This window comes from Desmodus rotundus, chromosome 1 (genome assembly GCF_022682495.2).
Source record: "Desmodus rotundus isolate HL8 chromosome 1, HLdesRot8A.1, whole genome shotgun sequence".
In the NCBI taxonomy this organism is placed as follows: Eukaryota; Metazoa; Chordata; class Mammalia; order Chiroptera; family Phyllostomidae; genus Desmodus; species Desmodus rotundus.
The window spans coordinates 111,199,601-111,213,300 of NC_071387.1; the positions used below are offsets into that span (position 1 = coordinate 111,199,601).

The 13,700-nt window shown below is 44.7% G+C and overlaps 1 pseudogene; it reads left to right on the forward strand.

Annotated features, from left to right (window-relative positions):
- The first annotated feature begins 10,338 nt into the window (after positions 1-10,338).
- LOC112314784 (high mobility group protein B1 pseudogene) lies at positions 10,339-10,959 on the forward strand (annotated as a pseudogene).
- The last annotated feature ends 2,741 nt before the right edge of the window (positions 10,960-13,700 follow it).

Genomic DNA, 13,700 nt, shown 5'->3' on the forward strand with positions numbered 1-13,700 from the left:
CAGTTTCATCCATGCTGTTGCAAAGGGTATAAGCTCCTTCTTTCTCTCTGCTGCGTAGAATTCCATTGTGTAAATATACCATAGTTTTTGGATCCACTCGTTTGCTGATGGGCACTTCGGTTGCTTCCAGTATTTGGCTATTGTAAATTGTGCTGCTATGAACATTGGGGTGCACAGATTCTTTTGGATTGGTGTTTCAGTGTTCTTAGGGTATAATCCCAGCAGCGGAATTGCTGGGTCAAAGGGCAGTTCCATTTTTAGTTTTCTGAGGAAATTCCATATTGTTTTCCACAGTGGCCTCACCAGTCTGCATTCCCACCAACAGTGCACTAGGGTTCCCTTTTCTCCGCATCCTCTCCAACATTTGTTTGTGGATTTGTTTATGTTGGCCATTCTGACTGGTGTGAGATGATACCTCATTGTGGTTTTAATTTGCATCTCTCTGATGGCTAGTGATGCTGAGCATCTTTTCATATGTCTCTGGGCCTTCTGTATGTCTTCCTTGGAGAAGTGTCTGTTCAAGTCCTTTGCCCATTTTTTAATTGGGTTGTTTGTCTTCCTGGAGTGGAGTCGTGTGAGTTCTTTATATATTTTGGAGATCAGGCCCTTGTCTGAGGTATCATTGGCAAATATGCTTTCCCATATTGTTGGTTCTCTTTGTAATTTGGTGCTGTTTTCTTTAGCCATGCAGAAGCTTTTTATTTTGATGAGGTCCCATTTGTTTATTCTTTCCTTTATGTCCCTTGCTTTAGGGGATGTGTCTGTGAGGATGTTGCTGCGTGGAATGTCTGAGATTTTCCTGCCAATGTTTTCTTCAAGGACTTTTATGGTGTTACGGCTTATATTTAAGTCTTTTATCCATCTTGAGTTTATTTTCGTGTATGGCGTAAGTTGGTGATCGAGTTTCATTTTTTTGCACGTAGCTGTCCAGATCTCCCAACACCATCTGTTGAAGAGACTGTTTTTGCTCCATTTTATGCTCCTGCCTCCTTTGTCAAATATTAATTGATCGTATAGATTTGAGTTTATTTCTGGGCTCTCTATTCTGTTCCATTGGTCTATGAGCCTGTTTTTATGCCAGTACCAGGCTGTTTTGATTACCGTTGCCTTGTAATACAGTTTGATATCAGGTATTGTGATACCTCCTGCTTTGTCCTTCTTTCTCAAAATTGCTGCTGCTATTCGAGGTCGTTTATGGTTCCATATGAATTTCTGTAATGTTTGTTCTATATCTGTGAAATATGTCATGGGTACTCTAATAGGGATTGCATTGAATCTATAAATTGCTTTGGGTAGTATGGCCATTTTGATGATGTTAATTCTTCCAATCCATGAACATGGTACATGCTTCCATTTGTTTGTATCTTCCTTAATTTCTTTCTTCAGTGTTGTGTAGTTTTCTGAGTACAGGTCTTTTACCTCCTTGGTTAGGTTTATTCCTAGGTACTTTATTTTTCTTGTTGCTATATCGAATGGGATTTTTTTCCTGATTTGTGTTTCTGCAGTTTCGTTGTTGGTGTACAGGAATGCCTTTGATTTCTGGGTATTGACTCTGTATCCAGCTATTTTGCCAAATTCATTTATTAGGTCGAGTAGTTTTTGAGTGGAGTCTATAGGGTTTTCCATGTACACTATCATGTCGTCTGCAAACAGTGACAGTTTCATTTCCTCCTTTCCAATTTGGATGCCTTTTATTGCTTTTTCTTGTCTGATTGCTGTGGCTAGGACTTCCAATACTATGTTGAATAGGAGTGGTGAGAGAGGGCATCCTTGTCTTGTTCCTGATCTTAGTGGGAAAGCTCTAAGTTTTTGTCCATTGAATGTGATGCTGGCTGTAGGTCTCTCATATATGGCCTTAATTATGTTGAGGACTGCTCCCTTTATTCCCACTTGGCTGAGTGTTTTTATCAGAAATGGGTGCTGTATCTTATCGAATGCTTTTTCCGCATCTATTGATATGATCATGTGATTTTTGTCTTTGCTGTTGTTGATGTGATGTATTATGTTTATTGATTTGCGAATATTGTACCATCCTTGCATCCCTGGGATGAATCCCACTTGGTCATGGTGGATGATCTTTTTAATATATTGCTGGATGCGGTTTGCTAATATTTTGTTGAGAATTTTAGCGTCTATGTTCATCAGCGATATTGGCCTGAAGTTTTCTTTCTTCGTTGTGTCTTTATCTGGTTTTGGGATTAGGATGATGTTGGCTTCATAAAAAGAGTTTGGGAGTCTTCCATCAGTTTGGATTTTTTCGAATAGTCTGTGAAGGATAGGGGTTAGTTCTTCCTTAAATGCTTTGTAGAAATCTCCTGTGAAACCATCTGGTCCAGGGCTTTTGTGTGATGGGAGTTTCTTGATGACTGCTTCAATTTCCTTTGCTGATATTGGTCTGTTCAGGTTTTCTGCTTCTTCTTCAGTCAGTTTTGGAAGATTATATTTTTCTAGAAATGTGTCCATTTCATCTAGGTTTTCAAATTTCTTAGCATATAGGTCTTCATAGTAATTTCTTACGATCCTTTGTATTTCTGTGGTATCAGTTGTAATCTCTCCACTTTCATTTCTAATTCTGTTTATTTGGATCCTCTCTCTTTTCTTCTTGATAAGCCTACTTAAAGGCTTGTCGATTTTGTTTATCTTTTCAAAGAACCAGCTTCTGGATTCATTGATCCTTACAATTGTGCTTTTAGTCTCTATGTCATTTAGTTCTGCTCTGATCTTGGTTATTTCCTTCCTTCTGCTTGCTCTGGGCTGTCTTTGTTGTTGTTCCTCCAGTTCTTGTAGGCGTAGGGTTAGGTTGTTTGTGTGAACTGTTTCTAACTTCTTAAGGTAGGCCTGTATTGCTATGAACTTCCCTCTCAGGACTGCCTTAGCTGTGTCCCATAGGTTTTGGGTTGTTGTGAGTTCGTTTTCATTTGTTTCCAGGAAGTTTTTGATTTCTTCCCTAATCTCGTTCTTGACCCATTCATTGTTTAATAGCATGCTATTCAGTCTCCATGATTTTGAGTGTTTTGGGTTTTTACCCTTGGGGTTGGTTTCTAGTTTCAGACCCTTGTGGTCAGAGAAGATGCTTGATATGATTTCAATTTTCTTGAATTTGTTGAGGGTTGCTTTGTGTCCTATCATGTGGTCTATCTTTGAAAAAGATCCATGGACACTTGAAAAGAATGTGTATTTTGCTTCTTTGGGATGAAAAGCTCTGTATATATCAGTTAAGTCCATTTCCTCTAGGGTATTGTTAAGTGACACAATATCTTTGTTAATCTTTTGTTTGGAAGACCTGTCCATTTTTGATAGTGGGGTGTTAAAATCCCCTACTATAATTGTGTTGCTGTCAATATCTTTCTTGAAATCCTCCAAGATTTTCTTTATGTATTTGGGTGCTCCTATGTTGGGTGCATATATATTTATAATGTTTATGTCTTCTTGGTGGATTCTTCCTTTGAGTATTATGAAGTGACCTTCTGGGTCTCTCTTTATGGCCCTTCTTTGGAAGTCTATTTTGTCTGATATGAGTATTGCTACCCCTGCTTTTTTTTCCTGTCCGTTTGCTTGGAAAATTTGTTTCCAGCCCTTCACTTTCAGTCTGTGTGAGTCTTTTGTCCTGAGATGGGTTTCTTGTAGGCAGCATATGTGTGGGTCATGTTTTCTTATCCATTCAGCTGTTCTATGTCTTTTGATTGGAGCATTTAATCCATTTACATTTAAGGTTATTATCGATAGGTAGTTATTCATTGCCATTATTTCCTACCTGTGTTCCTCTGTCTTTCTCTTTTCCTTCCTTTCCTTAAAGCAGTCCCTTTAGCATCTCTTGCAGAGCTGGTTTGGTGGAGCTGTATTCTTTTAGACTTCTTTTGTCTGGGAAGCTCTTTATTTGGTCTTCTATCTTGATTGAGAGCCTTGCTGGGTAAAGTAGTCTTGGTTGGAGGCCTCTGGTTCTCATTACTTGGAATATTTTTTGCCATTCTCTTCTGGCTTGGAGCGTTTCCATTGAGAAGTCATTTGCTAACCTTATTGGGGCTCCCTTGTATGTTACTTCCTTTTTCTCCCTTGCTGCCTTTAAGATCCTCTCTTTGTCTTGGAAATTTGCCATTTTAATTATGATGTGTCTTGCAGTGGGTCTCTTTGGGTTCCTCTTGTTTGGGACTCTCTGTGATTCCTGGATTTGGGTGACTTTTTCTCTCCTCAGATTAGGGAAATTTTCCATCATTACTTTTTCAAACAGGTTTTCTATCCCTTGCTCTTCTTCTTCTCCTTCTGGTATTCCTATTATACGGATGTTGTTACGTTTCATGTTGTCCTGCATTTCCCTTATTGCCTCTTCATTCTTTCTGAGCCTCTTTTCCTTTTCTTGTTCCTTCTGGGTGTTTTTTTCTACTTTATCCTCCAGCTCGCTGATCCGATCCTCTGCTTCATCAAGTCTGCTTTTAATTCCTTCTACTGTGTTCTTCAATTCAGAAATTGTATTCTTCATTTCCTCTTGGCTCTTGTTGATATTTTCTATTTCCTTTTTCATGTTGATATAGTTTGCAGTGAGTTCATTGTAGTTTCCTTGTAGTTTCTGGTAGTTCTCTTTGAGCTCAGAGAGCTCAGTGAGCTTCCTGATGACCATTGCTTTGAACTCAGTATCTGATAGTTGACTTGCCTCTTTTTCGGTTAGTATTCTTTCTGAGACTTCCTCCTTTCCTTTCATTTGGGAATTGTTTCTTTGTCTTCCCATTGTTTGTGAGGCTCTTCTTGTTGGCCTCTGCTTCTTAAATTGCTTTGTTCTGAATCCCTGGGTTTATGATATGAACTTTTATGGTAGAATGCCAATGGGATTCGGTGGTGCTGTCTCCTTACTCTCCTGTGCTCACTGGTCTTGAGCTGACGTTTATGTGTTTAACACGGTCTAACTCTAGTCTTTTCAGCACTCCAGGTTTTGTTGTCGCACCTGTGGGAAAAATAGAAAGGGGGGGAGAAAGAAAAGGAAAAAACAAACAAACAAACGAAAAAAACCAAAGATGGGAAGGAGGGAAATAGGAAATAGGAAAGGAGGAAAGGGAGGAAGGAGGGAAGAAGGATTAAAGAAAGATCGGAGGCAAGATAAGAAGGAATTTTAACAAAAATTAAAACATAGAAATAGATAAAAGAAGGGAGGAAGAAGACATAAAAATGGTAAAGGATGGGAGGAAGAAGGAATGAAAGAAAAAAAAGAGAGAGAGAGGAAGAAGGAGTTCAGGGGGAAAGGAAAAGGGAAAAAAAAAAAAAAAAAAAGGGAAAAAAAAAAAAAAATCTTCTGTTGGCTTTAAACCGTTCAGGTTATTTCTGCTGTTGTCCTGTCTGTGCAACGGGAGGCGGTGGTTGGAAGGATTGGTTTCACTTTTCTTCCTTCCTGGGTCACACTCTTCACTGTTTTGTAGGTGTGGTCCCTGGCAGGCAATCAGGCCGTTGATCAGCCAATCCAGCAGCTTTGTTCTTGGGACTCTCGAGTGGCCGCTCCAGCCGCTTTGGCTCCGGACGCGTGCGCGCGCAGCAGGGGAATCCAGCCGCTTCGGGTTTGTGACGTTATTTGGGCTCTGAGCGCGCAGCCGGCCGACCGATCGAGCCGCCCAGGCTAGGGAGGCTGGCGCGCCGCAAACTGCTGGTTCAGCCGCCTTGGTGTTACGTCTCTCGCCAGCCCCTTTGTGCTTGGGAAGTGCGCATCCAGCCGGCCCTACGCTTGGTGAGCGCGCAGCCCGCCGCCGAGCCAGAGGCTCTACGCTTGGGGGCCCGATCCAGCTGTCCGGGGCTTGAGACTCTCGGGTGGGCGGGGCCGCCCTGGGACCGAATCACGCGGTCCTCGGTTCCGAGGTTTTGGGTCTGTGGGTGGAGCAGCTAGTCTCTGCTCCAAAAGATCTCGGAGGTTTCAGGTGTGGGCGCCCCTCCGGGGTTTCAGTACGGGCCCCGTTCGCTAATCTGCGCGCGCGCTACCGCGCGCAACCGGACCTCAGGTGAGCGCCGGTGCTGCTTACCCCGCGTTCCCCGTTCGCAGTCCAGGGGCGGAGGGGGGAGGGGCGCCAGGGGCCTCGGCCACCACCGAGAGTTCTCTAACTAGCCCCTGAGTGTCTCTATTTTCTTTTTCTTTTTGAGAAATTCCTCCTTTTCAAGCCCCCCTGGTCCAATCAAGCACCTGGCTGCTCACAGCGCAGCCTGGCCCTCTCTCAGGACTCCTGCAGCAGCCCCTGCGCCAGGGCTGGCGCCTCTGCAGCCCTTGTACCGCGCGGTCCCGGGTCCCGGGGACCTTATTGTCCTTGAGCACTCTTCTTACCGTCAGATCTTTCAGTGTCCTCTATCTTTGGTCTCTAATCTTCGTATATGCTGGAGTACTGTTGGCTGTTCGCTCTGCTCCTCAGATCAGCTAGGTATTTCCCTGGCACTGAGGGGAAGTGAATTCTGCTCCCACCTATGTTGCCGCCATCTTCCAATGCACATATTTGTTCTTTAGTTCTTCTAACAACCTTGTAAAAGTATGATTATCACCCATAATTTGCAAATAAGGAAACTGTGGTTCAGGAAAGTGAGTAATTCCCCCAAGGTCAAGCAGAAAGAGGGTGAGAGAATTCTGGCCCGTTTAGCCCTTTCCGCTGTGTGGCCTCTCCCACCACGACAGTGGTTCTTTAACTGTGGGGTGATGGGGCGGATGGACCCCCGGCGGATGATTGGCAATGTTTAGAGACATTGTGGTTGTCACAACTGAGTGAAGGGCAGTCCCGGCATCTAGTGGGGAGAGCCCAGGGGTGCTGTGATTACCCCGTCATGCACAGGACAGCTCCCACGACAAAGAATTATTTGACCCAAAATTTCGATAGTGTTAAGATGTCAAGGTTGAGGATCCCTGAATTCAGAACAAGTTCTTTGAAGGCAAGGATCATGCTGTCTCAGTCACTTCTGTGTCCTCTGTGCTCAGCCTGGTCCTGACACATTGAAAACGTCCCAGCACATTGTAACTTTTGTAACACTCAGTAAATACTGACTGCATAAATGGACAAGCTTGCTGTGTCGAATCCCAGAATCAGGGAGTCATAGACTCAAGAACCGTGAACGGTGGGGGTGGGCAGTAACATTCCTCTCCCAACGGACTCCACCAAGACCCCGGCTTCCTTTGGTTTCCGGAGAACTGGGGGATACATTGGTCTAACACAGCCTCTGCTCCCCACTTGCAGAAGGGGGCTGAATGATGGATGGAGGTCAAGGTTGGTCACCTGCTCATCTCTGAGACTGTGGAAATAGAGGGACCAAATAAAGAAACACAACGCTTCTCTGAATCTACCCATGTTTAAAGGGACTAACCACCAAGGAGGAAACCCAGTAATTTACATCTCACTGCCCTTCATTCCTTGCCCTGCTCTTTGCAGGCAGTTGCTGTTGCTTCAGGGCAAAGATAATGAAAGTTCTTTCTTGTATGAAACTCCTTTTCCCAGGGGACAGAGCCCCATCATCTGCCAAAGTGGAAGACCTGGGCTCTGGGAGCCTGGATCAGAGGCCCAGGGTGTCCACGCAAGTTCAGCTTCCCTGGAACAGGCTGGGCTTGCAGTGATTGATAATTATCTTATAATTGACATTTCAGTACCTGCCAGCTTCTTCATTGGATGTTTCTACATCATGTCAGATTGTGAGAAAAAGCAATAGTCTGTAATGGCTAGGCAAGACCAGTTTTGTTTTTCTCTATGTGTCAGTTTTTGCAGTAAAGAAAGAGCCTTGATTTATTCTAAATATGTCCCTGGGTTGGCACCACCAACAAAATATACATCATATCTTCATAAACACCCAGGGATTATTGTCTTCATTTTACGGTTGAAACTGAGGCTCAGAGAGGTTAAGTGGCTAGCCCAAGATTCCACAGATACTAAATGGTAGAGCCGGGATTTGAACCTAGGGCTGTTTGTTCAGCCCCCAAATCCTGCAGTCTCCAAGTCTCCAAGGCTGCCTGGCTGTAAAACCCACCCTGTATTCTCTGTGCCACCTTCTGGTGGTGACTTGAACCCCTTCCTCAAAGTCTTGGCTATTGCTAGAGTGTTTGTGCCTACAAATTAATATGTTGAAATTGTAACCCTCAATGTGATGGGACTTGGAGGTGCAGCCTTTGAGAGGTGATTAGGTCGTGAGGGTGGAATTGCTTTAAACATCCAGGTCACAGCACAGAATTCTCAGAACAATGCAAACTGAAGCTATGCTATAAATCCTGATTGTGAGGAGGTAGTCAAAACCAGCTTTTGAGTTATCTGTATTTTCAACCTGTGGTCCTACCATCTTCTTATGAACAGAATTGCTTTCACCTGAGAGAAGTTCTGGCCTGCTATTTGCTCAGAAAGAAAGGACATTTCAGACTGAGGGCAAGTCTGGAAGCCTTAGGCTCTCTTTAGCACTTGTTCTGGGAAACGTCACCAAATTGTTGAGTTAGAGAATGGGATGGAGGTGTTAGCTGATGCTATGTTAGTAATCATATTGCAATATATACGTGTATCAAATCAACCCATTGTACCCCCTAGCCCTACACAATGTTTTATGCCAATTATATATCAATTACAAAAATTACATTTCAGTAGGGAGGAAGAGAGTTAAATACCATCACCCTGAAGGCAAGTTTGGGGTCCCGCTAAGAAATATATGTCTCCCAGAGGCACACTGCCTCACCTTGCAAACCCGCATCAACTAAATAAAGATGGTCACAGCTCCATGGCTGCAAAGCTAATGTTCGTTTCCTTGTGAACGGCTCAGAAAGGTCAGGGGGAGGTCAAGTAACTTATTTTCTTGAAACAGGTTACCGAACACAATAAACATGTATTTTCACATCGATCTTCTCACCTCTGCTTCCCCATTAATGCCCTTCCCTTGGCCTCTGCTCCTGGATTCTGCAGGGCTCTTCTCAGGCTTGTTAGTGGGAGGTGTGGATGGAAGAGATTGCTGGCCTGTGGCTCCTCACGGCCCCATCACAGTTTCTTCCCTGTGTTGTGGGACATCTGAAATCTTGTGGCCAGCTGTCAGGAAGCTCAGTTTGCTCTGCTGAGGGTCTGATTTGTGGAACAAGCTGAAATGAGACAGAGCTCTTGGGGTCCATGTGGGTGGGGTTCTGGCACCCCGTGCTGCTGGCAGTGCCATCCGACTGTCCTGGAGGGGGCTGAGGGGTGTGGCCCCCATCTTGATAGTGTCTGAGGAAAGAGCTGGCAGAGGGCTGGGAGGCCGTGGGGTTGGTAGTGGCTGGGGACACGAGCAGGTGCAGACTGCTGGGGAGGCGTGGCCAGCGGCTCCCAGGGCTCTCAGCAACTCAGTCAGAAGGCTGTTTCCAGACAGCCTCTGTCTGGTCCCTCCTCCTCTTCCCTCACCATCCCTGCACTGCACTTCTATGGCCTGAGACTTTCCCACCAGGCTAATGTAAGGATGTGATATTGAACAAAGTCTAGATCAGCTCTGTGCACAGTAATGGGCTGAGCATCACTGAGAATGAAAAGCAGCTTGTCTTAGTCTGCTTAGGCTGCCACAACAGAATGCCACAGTCCAGGTAGGTGGTTTCAACCACAGACGTAGACTTCCCGTAGTTCTGGAGGCTGCAAGTCCAAGGCTGGGGTGCCAGCCAATTTCACTTCTGGTGAGGACTCTCTCCGTGACCACCTTCTTCCTGTGCCCTCACATGGCTGAGAGACCTCTCTCTCTCTCTCTCCATCTTCTTATAAGGTCATTAATCCTGTCATGACCTCATTTAACCCTAATCCCCAATAACCCTATTGCCAAATACCATAACACTGGGGGTTAGGGCTTCAACATATGAATTTTGAATTTGGGGGAGGAGGCATTTTCAGTCTGTAACACAGCTCCTTAACTCATCTCTGCCCCATGTGCAAGGAGCTGCCAGCCTCACCTGGAGGCCTAGTGCCTTGATAAGATATGAGGGGAACTTTCCAAAATATACACCCAGAAAATGTGGGCCCCGCAGAGGTCATTTTATCAAGGACCAAGACCTCAGGCCGTTGAACCCAGCGGCCAAGTTCAGGGAGGGAGGCAGGAATCTGCAAGACCATTAGGAGAGAGGCTGGAACCCAATGCAGCCTTGAGGAATGAGAGGGCTTGAAGGCATGAGGAAGGGGCATTGTGGGCAGGAAGGCCTGGGGAAAGGCCTGCAATGGTGGTGGGGGGTGGTGGTGTAGAAGCTGGTTTAGACCCAATGGTTATGTCCAGCCCTCAACGATATTTTGTTGGGTTGTATGGTGTTTAAAAAAATCCAGTTTCGGGAGTACATGGAACTCTACAGAGGCAACACCAGGGCAAGTGAGAGGTGGTCAGGCACCGGGCGACTCTATGCTTGCTGAGGAGAGATAATTAAATGTGGGCCAAGTAGATCCTAAGAGGCTGAGAGGCAGAATGTCAACACGTGCTTTCTTTGTGCAAACTTGCCGGAAGTAACACAAGAAGGACCCAGATGCTTCAGTCAGCTTCTCAGAGTTTCCTAAGTAGTGCTCAGACAGGTGGAAGACCATGTCTGCTAAGGAGAAAGGAAGATGTGAAGACATGGCAAAGGCGGACAAGGCCTGCTATGGAAGAGAAATGAAGCCTATTCCTCCTAAAGGGGACACAAAAAAGAAGTTCAAGTGTCCCAGTGCACCCAGCAGGTCTCCTTTGGCCTTTGTCTTGTTTTGTTCTGAGTATTTTCCAAAAATCAAAGGGGAGCATCTGGCCTGTCCACTGGTGATGCCACCAAGCAGCTGGGAGAGATGTGGAGTCACACGGCTGCAGGTGACAAGCAGCCAGACAAAAGGAAGGTGGCGGCCACGCTGAAGGAGAAATCCTGAAAGGAGATGGGATACTGCATACTGAGCTAAAGGGAGGCCTGATGTGATGGACAAGGGAGTCATCAAGGCTGAAAAAAGCTAGAAAAAGAAGGAAGAGAAGGAAAATGAAGAGGAGGAGGATGAGGATGAAGAAAATGGTAATGATGAATAAATAAGTTGATTCTGGTGCAGTTTTTTTTTTCTAGTCTATAAAGCATTTAACCTCCCTGTACACACAACTCATTCCTTTTGAAGAAAAAGTTGAAATGTAAAGCTGTGTAAGATTTGTTTTTAAACTGTACAATGTCTTTTTTTTTTTGTCTAGTTAACACACAACGGAATGTGTCTTTGGAGAGCCCTTATCCTGCTGGTATTTTCAATAAGCAGCTAACTTTGCCTGGTACAGTATGGGGGTTGTGAATTGGCATTGAAGTTTGAATCAGGTTCTTGTTGGTGCACAGCACAAATTAGTTATATATGGGGATAGTAGTTTTTCATCTTCAGTTGTCTCTGATGTAGCCTATACGAAATAATTGTTCTGTTAACTGAATACCACTCTAAAACAGCAAAAAAGAAAAAAGTTGTAGCTGAATGTCAAAAAAGTAGTTTTGTTGACATTCAGATTGCTTCTAAGTGAATACATTTTTTAATTAAAAAATCCAGTTGTAGCCCTGGCTGGTGTAGCTCAGTGGATTGAGCACTGGCCTGCAAACCAAAGGGTCATGGGTTCAATTCTCAGTCAGGGCACATGTCTGGGTTGCGGGCCACGTCCCCATATGGGGCGTGCAAGAGGCAACCACACATTGATGTTTCTCTTCCTCTCTCCTTCCCTTCCCTTCTCTCTAAAAATAAATAAACTCTTAAAAAATTAATTAAAACATCCAGTTGTAATCATTTAATAACTGGGAGATTTACCTGGCCTTTTACGTCTCTTAGTGCATTGGAAGTTCTGGCAGCACTGGGCTCCTATTTCCACATGGGAAAGGTTGGTGGGTATAAGAGGAGAAGCAGCCGGCCCCACCTTTCTGCGCTGCATGCATTCCAGTTTGCCGCACCCCACCGTTCTCTGCTGCTTGTCATCTCTTCCTCTTTCTTTATTTGTGTCACCTGCCAGTGCTCTGCAGGCCTCATGATTTGTGCTTCTTGTTTCACACAGATCCCTGAATTGTATGGCCTCACAGACAATTCAGTGATCCCTGTCAAACTGCAGGTTCCCAGAGTGGGCCAAAACAGACACTGCACATTGTAGAGGGGACAATAAGTACAGTAGGAGAGAGCTCTAGGAAAGCCCAAGGCTCTCTGGAATCACGAAGTCATACAAATGTGAATCATCATCATCATCATTAAGGAGAACTGAAAGGACAGGAGACAAGGAGCTCAGCCCCTGCTGCACGCCCTCGAGCCAGAAGGGTGTCTGCACCATCACGATGGCATTCGTCATTGACACAGGCGGTTATTATTAAACTGTGTCAACTGCAAATGCAAAATGTTTACCAAATGAACTAAAGTGAACTGGCAGAAGTAATATCTAGGCACTGTCTACCTTTAACTGTTCTTTCTACAAATTGCTATGGCATTTCTCCAGGGCCCAGAGTCAACAAAGAAAGGAAGAAATGAGTCCTCTGGCTTGTTGAAGGTGTTACTTGTTATTCCAGCTATTACCCTTTTTGTCCCATTGTCCCCCTTGCCACTGCTGATGTGCAGACCTCCGAGACTGTACATTGCTGGCCAACGCTTTTCCCTGGACACATTTATTCAAAAGAGGATGGTGTTTCTCTCCCTTTGTGTCTGTCTCTTCCCCAAATTGAAGTTGATTGACTACAATGCACCATTTAAAGCTCAAAGTGCAGGCAGAGGTTTGATAAAGCATTTTGCTGTGATCTGCAAGTGGGCTGCGCCTTGAAGACATGTGATGGTTTTACATAATTGTGTGTCTTGTAGCTGCCTTACCGCTCCTGACTCCCACGTTGCTGTGACTTTACTTAATGCACATCCAGGACCTGCTGTAGCCTGGCCCACCTCCCTCTGTGTCTTCTGTCTCTCTGTGATCCCCTCCCTGCCGTACTTACAGGTGCGTTCTCCTGTCTGAAACCTTCTTCCTGATGTGACTTTCTGCAAACATCTCCTCCTTTTCCCAGACTTTCTTTGATGATTTAGGAGCAGGACCTGAGTCTTATACTTCTGAAAATTTGTCATCCGGTTTCCAGGACCCCAGATGGAGCAGTGTAGCTTAAGGGAGAGAGAATTATGTGGGTTTGAGTCCTGGCTCTGTCACTTATTAGCCATGACATTTGGGACATATTACTGCTCACCTCTCTGAACCTCCATTTCTTCATCTGTAAAATGGGGATAGTGATAATACCTACATCTTATTGTGAGGACTAAATGTGATAATGTATATAAGGTGTATGCCATCATGCTGCCTGGCCCATGATGAATGATTAATAGGAACAATTAGTATAGTGTATGAGACGGGTCCAGAGATGTACTGACCTGAGGCAGACCTTGGAAATCTTTTAAACTGAAATCACATCATCTCATGTTTTGAATTCTGGACTCCGTTCCCTAAAAGGCAACGGCAGAGACAGATCTAACTAGTTGAAGTTTTTGGTTAATGAAGGGCTTGCTACCCTTCAATGGTTCTATGTTGATTTTAGGATAAAGACCAAAATTCTTCTCATGGTTTACAAAGTCCTGCATGGTCAGGCCCCTGCTCATCTCTCCTGCCTCATATCTCACTTCTCTTTGCTCGTTGGGTTTGACACAGGGCCACGGGGCCCTTGCACAGGCTGCTCCTTCTGCAGAAATACCTTCATCCACATTACTTACCCATTTAACTCGTATTCATTTTTCAGAGCCCAGGCATGCTCTCTGAAATGTCCACTTATTCTGGTTTCTGATTGTATATTTGTT